This window comes from Humulus lupulus, chromosome 1 (genome assembly GCF_963169125.1).
Source record: "Humulus lupulus chromosome 1, drHumLupu1.1, whole genome shotgun sequence".
NCBI lineage: Eukaryota > Viridiplantae > Streptophyta > Magnoliopsida > Rosales > Cannabaceae > Humulus > Humulus lupulus.
In genome coordinates this window covers 110562071-110573620 of record NC_084793.1, presented here as the reverse complement: position 1 = coordinate 110573620, position 11550 = coordinate 110562071, and the positions used below count along the sequence as shown (strand labels likewise).

At 32.3% G+C, this 11550-nt stretch overlaps 1 pseudogene; it reads left to right on the top strand.

Annotated features, from left to right (window-relative positions):
- Nucleotides 1-2586: 2586 nt before the first annotated feature.
- Nucleotides 2587-11550, top strand: part of LOC133819646 (transcription factor AS1-like) — a 13798-nt pseudogene continuing 4834 nt past the window's right edge.

Below are 11550 nucleotides of genomic sequence, written 5' to 3'. Positions count from 1 at the left end.
GAGAGAAAACTTGAGAGAGAGTTTTCAAAAAATGATGAGAGTGATTGTGAGAGAGGGGGGGGGGGGGGGGGGGGGTGGGTCAGGTTTTGAGGGGTTAGAAGGGTTTAGACTACTCTAAAATATCCTAAAACACTTGAGTGTTTTACTTTCCACTTGCCATTAACCCTAATATTTAAAGTGGGATTTAAAACTTAATTAATTTTGTTCACACCATTTAAAACCTCACATGGATGGCCACCTCTTTCTATTTATGCATTAATATTAATTTTTTTTATATAAAGGTTAATAAACATTTCCTAAGAAGAAAAATCCAAATTGACTTTCTATAACCTTTTTCACTCATAATAATGTTATTATTTTTTTTTTTTTTTTTAAAAAGAAAAAAAAATAAAACTTAACACATAATAATTAAATTAAATTTCTCTCACATTTAATTTAATTAATCACACAATAAATTTTAACCTAAGTTCCATTCATGGAATAAAATTTCCCAATTCAATAAAATTAAGCATTTAACACCAAATGCCCTAAAATTTCCATTTTCCCTTAGGTTTATTATTTTTTACCAAAATTTAATTTTTATGAATGTATTTTATGCCCAAAATATATTTTCTATAGTTTTTCATTTTATTTTCCAAGATTTTTTCTCGATTAGGGTTTTTGTATCGATCCAAGACCGAAAGTCTTATCTTGACTTTTAAACACAAAATTCATAATTTGGCTAGAAATAACTCATGGAAATAAATTCCAAAAAAATATAATATTATTTAAAATAATATTCTCAACTCGGGGAAAACAATCCCGACCCGAGTCGTTTCAAGGTACCTAAAACGCAGGACATTACAAAGAAATCATTAAAACTATGGAATGGTAGTAAAGCTAGTTTACACCATCTTCATATTTGGGGGTATCCAACACACATGTTAAAGGAAAGAGTGGGAAGTTGGACTCACAGAATAAATTGTGCATGTTTGTAGGGTATTCCAAAGAGATTAGAAGTGGTATATTCTATAGCCCAAAAGAAAACAAAACATTTGTTTCGTCATATGCATCTTTTCTTGAACATGACTATATTAATAACCACAAGCCTTGTAGTAAACTTGTACGGGAGGAAATAGTCTCAAATCAAGTAAATAAATCACCAACTATTCACAATGAACAACAACAAGAAGAAGCCACAAGTTTTGGTCAAAATAGTTGAGAACCTCGTCGTAGTGGGAGAGTTGTTAGACAACCAATTCGCTATGAACACGAAGTTCAAATGCTTGTTTCTGACACAAACAAAGATAATCCATTGACATATAGAGATGCAATGAGAGATTCTAACAAGGAAAAATAGGAAGACACCATGAACATGGAAATGGAATCGAGATATTCCAATTCTACCTGCATTCTTGTAGATCTACCAGAAAATTTTAAACCAATTTGTTGCAAATGGATATTCAAGAAGAAAAGACGAGCAAATGGGAAAGTGGAGACTATCAAACCTAGGCTTGTAGCCAAAGGCTATACCCATAGAGAAGGGGTTGATGATGAAGAAACATTTTATCTTCAAACCATGCTAAAATCAACTCGTATACTCTTGTCCATAGCTGCGTGCATGGATTATGAGATATGGCAAATGGATGTTAAGACAAGATTTCTGAATGGACGTCTTGACGAAACAATTTATGTGTCTCAACCAGAAGGGTTCGAAGTGAAAGGTCAAGAGAAAAAGGTTTGAAGGCTTCTTAGGTCCATTTATGGACTCAAATAAGCTTAAAGATCTTGGAATCTAAGATTTGATGACACAATTAAAACGTATAGTTTTGAACTAAACATTGATGAATCTCATGTCTATAAACAAATCAAAGATGGCATAGTGGTCTTCTTAGTTCTTTACATTGATGATATTTTACTGATTGGAAATGACATAGACACATTAACAAGAGTAAAGAAATGGCTAGCTGAGCAATTCCAAATGAAAGATTTGGGAGATGGAAACTATGTTATGGGCATCAGGGTCCTTCGTGATTGACAAAACAATGTTTTGGCGTTGTCTCAAGCAACTTATATTTATAAAGTCTTGGAATGCTTGGTTATGGAAAATTCCAAGAAGGGTGACATCCCAATCCGTCATGGAATAGTCAATTTTAAAGAAAAGTGTCCTAAGACACCTCAAAAAGAAGAGGACATGAGCCAATATCCCTATACATCTATAGTAGGCAGTCTTATGTATGCCATGCTGTGTACCAGACCTGACATTTGTTATGTAGTAGGGATAGTCAGTCATTATAAATCCAATCCAGGATTGAGTCATTGGGTTGCAATAAAGAATATTCTCATGTATTTTAGGAAAACTAGAGAATATATGCTTGTATATTAAGGTGATGATCTGAACCCCACTATTTACACTGATTCCAATTTTCAATTAGATAGAGATAGTCGGAAATTGACTTCTGGATCAGTGTTCACACTTAGTGGAGGAGTTGTAGTCTGGCGTAGTATCAAACAAATTAGTATGGCAGATTCTACCATTGAAGTCGAATACATAGCGGCTTGTGAAGCAACTAAAGAGGCTGCGTGGCTTAAAAGTTTTATACTAATATGGAAGTTATTCCAGACATGTATAAGCCAATGGTCCTATACTTTGACAACAAGGGAAAGCACATTGAGAGTAAGTACCACTTGATCAGGGTTATAGTTCTCAGAGGAGATGTTACAATTATGAAGATAGCTTCAAAACATAACATTGCAAGTCCTTTCACTAAGACTTTGACAACTAAGTCTTTTAAGGATCATGTTAGAAACATGTCTTTGAGAAGGATGTCTCATTTGCTTTAGGGCAAGTGAGAGATTGTTAGAAATTGTGCCCTTGAAAGCATATATGTTGGACAATGTTTTATGAGATATAATTAAGATGAATTTTTTCATATGTTGATTGTTTATTATTATTATTATTTGAATAATATTATACGAATACAAGAAAATTCCTAAATTCGTTATTGTGACTACAATATTTTATTGGTACGAGAGGACTAAGATTATAAGGAACAAATTTAAACAGTTCACCGTAAAATAAAGATATATGGAATCTTAGTTTTAAATACTATAAGTATGGTTCACTAGTATTATGAATACATGTAATGTTAATTCGTATTATTGATGTAGTAGGACATCTTAGTGGAGGTACTTTGTATAATGTGGCTATAAAGAATTGGACCCAATATGTTATTAATACTTAATTAACTAAATATTTTTTTACTTTATAAGTATTAATTAAACATATCATTAAGATGACCTTATGTCATTTGAGTCCTTTGATTCAATAGTTGTGGTTCGTCAAAATTAACTAGCTAAAAACTTTTGTTTTGGGGACTCATTGAAGTGAATGGTTGTGTACATAATATACATATATGGAATCTATACATTTCCGAGAGGAATTGAATAATGGTTCTCTTAAGGGTTAACTATTGTAATTGATAGGTTATTGAGCTCAAATTCATAAAACAATTTATGAATTAACCTTCACTAGTCAAGTTAATGGTACTTAAGGAAACAATAAATAATTAAAGAGGTAAAATGGTAATCTTAACCCTACTTTAATTAGGAACCATTAATAGAGGATTGGATTTTATGTAATGATTAAATCGATGGACGCTTTTTATCTTTAAAAAGTACTCTGTAAATAAATGTCTATAATTTGAAGTGTGCAGTCTCATATTTCTAGTGGAATAATATTGAGAATAATAAATTAAGGTTATCATTTTAAAAGAGATTTAATTAATAATATAAATTTATTGGAATTTGAATTTATAGGTCCATAGGTCTTCGAGATGGCTCTATCAACACTATTCAAGGTAAGAGTCAAAACCGAGAAAAATCAGTGAAATGGCATATTTGGAAGAAACTTGTTCTTTAGATGCCAATATGTAATTGATATATATTAATTAATATATTTAATAATTTTCTGTTGACCACAAATTTGGACAACGTCTCAGTCAAATTAACAACATAAAAGTAAAAAATGACACAAAACATTTATAGTGGTTCAACCCTGAAGATTAGTAATAACCTACACCCACTAATACTTTTATTACTGTAGAAAATCCAAACCTACGATCAGATGATCTAGAATCAACTGAGTTTCGTAAGCCAGAAAAGAATACAAGAAACGATGTGTAAAGTATGACAACCTCTCTCTCCAATATCTAGTGCGTAAAATATAATGATTCACTAAGCTTTCTATTTAAAGGCTTAGAAATTTACCAAATGGGTCGTGGGCCTTCCTTGAATTGTGTAACAAACTGTAATAAAATAAATGAATAATTAATATAGTTACAATTTAAATAGAAATATCTAAGAAATATCCCAATAGTAATGGATCTTGAAGATTTCTTCAAGGACAATCGACTAGTTCCGGTCGAGTAAGTATCGACCCATCTGGTCGATGGTTCTTTTTCTCATGTTGACTATTACTTTGACCAAAGTATATCCAGCTATAGGATAAACCTTCATGCGATTCTCTGTCAACTGGTGATTGTAGCTGGTTGGAACTTAATGGACCATTCTAAGCAACATCAGACAAAGAGGCAGGGAATATCATCCATCGAGCATCTTCAGATACCTTCTGAATATATATATTTGTATCTCAAAATTATTAACATTAGATACATGATCTTTTATCCAGTATAACTGGGTAGGACTGACATCTTAAACTTGCTTGAAAATTCTGCATGAGCAATCCTACTAATAAATGGAGTGCCTTTCCTTCAATCGTATTCAATATCAGAGGTTTTTTTACCTGCCAGCGGTTGCACAGCTTGGTTTAATGCATCAATTTGTGCCTGAATAGTCGTTGGAATTGTTGGAGTAGGGGCGGCTGCTAGAATTTGTTCATCGTGTTTTTCTCTATGATCATTCAGGATATCCTGTAATTCTTCCTCTCTACATCTTTGTTCGGACCCTCCTAAGTAGTCAAACAAATTTTATTCTCTTGGTCGCCCCCCTGCATTTTGACTTTCTGGCCGATTGTTCATAGGCGGGGGATCTTGCTATCCTCATCTTTTCTCATCTTGTCAACCAACGTTTCTCCTTTGATTTCGGTAATACTTGAAATCTCCATCATTATAGTCATCCCATCTATATATCGAGACTAATTTGTTCGTGACCCACTATAAGCACTATCTCATTCTCCGTGACTAAGATCGTCATGAGATATAGGTTGTGGTCTTTGTGGCCTGTATTGGATGTTAGGTTCAAGTGCATTATTATGCCGTGGATGACCTCCCACCATAGAGCCTATGTCAGGTTGCCTTCTGTTCCTCGTATGGATATTTTCGTATTCCCTTCTAGGAGGAACCTGTTCATAACTTACTAGGCACCTTGGACTTCAGGGATGTTGCTCATTCCTGTTCTACCTTGGTAGTTGCTCACTATGTCAACCAAACCGCTGGGGTGGACATTGCTCATTCTGTCTACCAGAATTTTGTGGCTGGTTTTCTTCTTGATTAGCTCAAGGGTGTTCAGGGCACTGGGAGTTTTGCAAATCCTGAGGTGGAGGAAGATTTTGAGGCTGCTTAGGTTGGTGGGGATTCTTTGCAGGTCAAAATCCATGAGCCAGCTAGATAAAAACTTCTAGGGCGTGCTTTCATCCCTCCTTCGGAGATCCATTTTCGCCTGTCTAGCATTTAGCTCTCACCGTTGCCTGTCAATCACCATCTACTGCATGATCATTGTCTTAGCTATATTCTCCTAGTTAGCTTTCAAAGTGGCTAACTTGTCCTACAACATTCCCAAGGTTGCTCGCATGGTTTCAACATCCATCTCCTTGCTTTCCTCTTCTATCTCTACTTGAGTTTCTTCTTCAGTAACTCATGGGGGAGGAGGTGGAGATAGGTCTTGTGGGCTCGTAGACGTCTGGCCTTCCTATGGGCTTTAATTCTTCTTAGGAGGCATGGTTGATGATTAGTAATTGACATTCAGTGTTCTTGAGCTCAGATCTCAATGAAAGCACCAAAATGTTGACCACAGATTTGGCCAACGACTCTACGTCAAATTAACAACGTAAAAGTAAGAACTGAACTAAAAGTAATAAACGACATAAAAAATTTATAGTGGTTTGGCCCCGAAGATCGATAATAATCTACATCCACTTATACTTTTCTTACTTTAGAAAATCAAAACCTACGATTAGATGATCTAGAATCAACTGCGTTTCGTGAACCTGAAAGGATACAATAAATGGTGTATAAAAGTATGACAGCTTGTCTCTAGAATATTTAGTGCATAAAAAATAATGATTCACTAGGCTTTCTATTTATAATAATGATTCCTCGAATTGCAAAACAAACTGTAATAAAACAAATAAATAATTAATACAATTATATTTTAAATTGAAATATCTAAGAAATATCCCTACAATAACGAATTCCGAAAATTTCTTCAGGGACAATCGGCCTATTCTAGCCAAGTAAGTATCAACCAAGCAAGTCGATGGTTCTTGTTCCCATGTTGATTGTTCCTTTGACCAAAGTATATCCTGCTATATGATAAATCTTCATGTGATTCTCTATCAACTAGTCGAGTATCCACTAGATCTTTTCTCCGTTGCACCATTGTTTAACCTCCACGTGTCTCATATCTCGCCACATCATCACACAAGTTTTTAGGTAAAAAAAATTAGAAATTAATTAAAAAATTTGGAAAATAGTTATTTAATTATAATTATAGTTTTCGAAATATATAATTAAATAGTTAGAATAATTAATTTTGATTTAATTAATTTTATTTATTTAAAGAATGTGAAAATATAATTCAGTAATTCAAATTGGGTTTGAATTAGTTTAAAATTTATTGAATAATTAAAATATTTATGTGACAATAATAGTTATCAGATATTTTTTTAGATATTTTTATATTTTTTTAATAAAAAATTAATGGGAAATAAATACATTAAAGTGGTTAAGATACATGCCCTGAAAAAGCATGTCCCACATGCCAATCACAATGCTTGAACTGTGAATAGTGTGTAACTTAGTATTGACTCAGTCTTGGATATTTCTTTTATTTATTTAATTTGTTATTTAATAATTATTTTATAATTTGAATTTTACATTTTGACTTTTTAATTCAATTATAAAACTATCTGATAGAAAAGAGTTTCTAGAGACTTCGTCAAAGTTTTTATGTTTTCACAGAGTGAAAAAGATATCGTATTTTTTCTCTATCCCTTAAAATCTTCAAAGACCTGGAAAATCACTAAAATTCCCACCATTATTCTACCAGCCCACTCGTAACTTGAGGTATAGAGATATTTCTTAAAAGATCTTCGTCAGCTGAGTATTTCAGAGGCTGCTAAGGATTGAATGTTCGTAGTGTTAGGATTTATGCCCTAAAAGTAGGTAAAAATATTTTAGTAATTTAAATAAAACAAAAAATTTATTATATTTGAATGATATTATTATTTAAATAATATATATGAATATATTGAAAATTCCATATTCATTTATGAGGATATGATCTTGTATTAGTACGAGAGAATTAAGATCATATACAACGAATAAAATAATCAGTAACATATTAAAGTAATGAGTCTTTAATGAATTATTACTAGTACGATTTACAAAGCATACGTGATGCAAGTAGTCTAGATTCAGATTACTAATGTGGATAGACATTTTGGTAAAGTTATTGTATATAATGGAGGTTATATACGACAGGAATGATATTATTTAACTATCTTTATATACTTATCGCTCACCGAAAAGATTTTATTCTTATCATAATAGATGTTCATTTGTAGATCAGTCTAAATCGTGAGAACTCATGAACTCTTGTTAGTGCTTATTAGATTTTTTGATTCACTCATTAAGGTTTAATAATATAATAATGCTAATGACTTTTGTTTTGGATATTCAATTTCATGAATGGTTGGGAACATAATTTACAGTAATGGAATCCACACTTTCCTAATGGATCGAATATTGGTTCTCTTAAAAGTTAATTCTTGAACTTAACAGTTATTGAGCTCAAATCAATAATTTGATTATAACTTAATGATTCACTAGTGAATTAATTGTAATTAAGCAACAAGAGGTAATTAGAAGGGTAAATGGTAATTTTGACTAGCTCTAATTAACGAACCAATAGTTGGAGGACAAAACTACATTTATTGATTTTATCGATGAACTACAAAAAATACTTTGTAAATACAATTGTATAAATACTTAGAGTGCAATTCTATATTTATAGTGGAGTAATCATCGAATTAATATATAACATTATTAGATTAAAGAGTTTGATTAATAATCTGGTTTATTGGAGCTTCATATTATAGGTCCATGGTCTCCAAGTCACATCTGTCCTACACTGCCAAGGGTAAGGAAGTCATAAGGAAGATTTGTAGAGAGAATGACGCAATTGCAATGGAATTAATTTTCCACGGCAAGGAAATAATTATGGGCAATTGATTAATTGTGAATTAATTAATTATTTAACTATATAATTTTTATTTAGAAAAAACTATATATTAAAATAAATATTAATCATGTTTGGATTAATATAGAGAGATATTAATAATTATCTTATTATAAGATATTTATTTAATACTGATATTTTAAGATAAAGCTAATTATGAATTAATTGATATTTATTTTGGGATAAATATATTGTCTTAAATATTAATTAAACAAACAAATGAGAAATTAGGGAAATCCCTAATGTGGCTCATGCCACTCACTGTATTGTATAGTGAGTGACGCCACCCAGGGATATTTTCTATCCGTAGGATTTGAATTTTGAATTTCAAATAATTTGTTTGTTTAATTATATTTGATTATTCTTTTTAAATATAATATAAAATTAAATAATTAAAATAGATGTAACAGGTCAGTTTTATTTTGAATAAAAGAAAGACTAATTAAATTAGTTAATTATCTTTATAAAATTGAAATAAGCGATACTTTCAAGTAGAAGTTTCCAAAAGTTGTTTAGACTGTTAGACTCTCTCTCAAGAAAAGAAACAATCGAATTTTCTAACCCTAAAATTCTAGAAATTCTATAAGCCCTCTCTTCTCAATGAATTATAAATTATTATGCCCACACATGTCCTTCTGTGTTTGAGGATTGACTTGGAACGCTAAGGTGTGAACTTTCAGAATAAGGATAGGAAGATTGTTGATTTATACAAAAAGATTCAAGGACACTTAATAGGCTTAATGAGGTAATCTTTTATCTATTTGTATGCATTTAATATATCTATGTTTGAATGTTCTTGGCTGGTATTATTAATTTTTAGTGGTAGTTTCTACCTCTCTTTCCACCACAAGACCAAAGGGTGGAATTGGGGTATTTTCTACAGGCTGGCTACTCGAAGCGGTGTTGATTGGGTTTTGAGCTTGCTTACCCAAGTTGACTGGTTTAATATTATAAATAAGTTTGTTTGGGTAAAAAGTAATGGTAACCATTATATGGCGTTCTAAAGGCATGCCTTATAGGTATTTTAGATAAGTAAAAAGGTTCAGGGCGAGCTGCACGATTTAGTGTGTCACACTGGCCATGAATCTCCTCTTGGAGGTGCTTAGCCCATAGGTCGGTATCACGCTGTTGTTTGGAATGTTGGTCGTGATCACGGATTAGATGTGAATTACGAGTTAAAGGTGACATCAATCTAGGAGTTCAAGGGAGGTATCGCTCAGCTCGTAAATTGGTATATTCTTCAAGATTCTCGTGGTTGGGCTGAGACATCTAGTGAAGATCTTAGAGATATGTGCTTAGATGTTCCTATTACATGCACACCTCTTAGGCACGCGCTTTGATCCTAGGGAAGTACAAGATTTGTCTCGGATATCTTGCATAAAAAATCTTGATTTGAAGGTGGTTTTAATGCATAGAATTTCTTAGTTTACAAAACCTATAAGCTTTCAAGAACTCCCTCAAAAATCCATAACCTAAACTACTAAAGTGCTTATTATAGACCTATTCGTGTACTCAAGTCAATAATAAAAAGTGAGATATCTCGGAAAAATAAACAGAATGCATAGGAGGGTTGGAGAGATTTCTTACGTAGAAATATTTTGATTGTGGTGTTGATAATTGAGTTATAGGAAATTATAACAATGATTGTGATGGAAAGTGTGGTTTTGGGTTGGAGAATAGGTTGGATGAATGAGGGGGTCTAGTTCTCAAATTTGATCAAAAATCTCTATAAAAATGGCTAAAGATGAAAGATGGTTATGAGTAAATTTTGGTATTTATAGGATGGATCTCGGAATGAATGGGATTTGTTTGATTAAAAAAAATTCAGATCGAATGACTAAACTTAAATCATCAAAACTGTGACAAAAGGTGATTAGATGCCTATCAAAAGTACTAGGGAACTGTATAGATTCATATAGGGTTAGACATGTGTCCAAGTACTCAAGAGGGTAGGTGGGCACATTTTCCTAAAAGAAGTGGAAAAACCTCTACTTTGCTTATGTCAGAAGTAGGGTGAGTCGCCCATGCATGAGTACAGGCTTGAGAAGCAAATGTTGTACCTAAAAAATATGAGCTGGCATGTTTAGATCATTGTACAAAATTACAGTGGATAATCTGATTGAACATATTTAAAACATAATACGGGTAATCAAGGTTCTCCGGATAAGGTCAAATACGAACAAAGTATTTTGGTAAGTTTGTAGTTTCTATGTCATCAAAAGTCAGACCAAGTTCGAGGCGTAGTATCACGATAGTTCAAAATTTGCTTATGATGTTAGCTCACTTAATGCAATAAATCAACTCAAGTCATCATGGTGTAATTACATGTCGCGGATGACTGGCGATAAAGAAGACACATAAGCAAATCCCTAAGGATTCAAGATATATTATTCAATAAGGAAAGGATACAATTTATGTATCAATTGCAACAAATTAACAATGAAAATGATATATTGTAATTATTTGTTGTTACCCAAAATTATGTATTACCCAAACCTATTCATCTTCCACTATAATATATGGAGGGAATGAGCAAGGAAATGGAGGGTTTTTAGATGTACAAAAACTCTGGAGAAATTATTCCAGATTATTGTCTTTAAGAAAAACACTCAGAAATAACAATGACTCATGGCCTAGGTGGAATTTAACCATTGAAAAATGAAAAAATTGTTGTATGATTTATTATGTTCTTTTTTTTTTGGTTTATTCAAGCCTAAACTTGTATTTTTATTCTTAATTATAAGTTACCACGTCAACAAGAATGAATTTGTAGAATCTTGTGCAAGAGATGATGTGCCTATTTAACTAGGCTTTTACTTTAGCTTCTAACATTTCAATAAGCTCTTCCTTGAAAAGCTGATGGAACTAGCTTCTTCCAAGAAGGACTTTTAGAGCTAAAAAGTCAAAGTACATTAGAAACACAACTAATTTTAATGTTTTTTTAAAAGCTTCAAAAGCCCAAATGTTTGGGGAAAATAACCGCCATGGACCCAATCTTTTTTTTTAGTTGGTAAAGTACCCAAACATCCTAAAACTGTAATTCCATCTGTCCCCGTCAGTTGAGCTCCGTTACATGGTGACTGGACCAACACG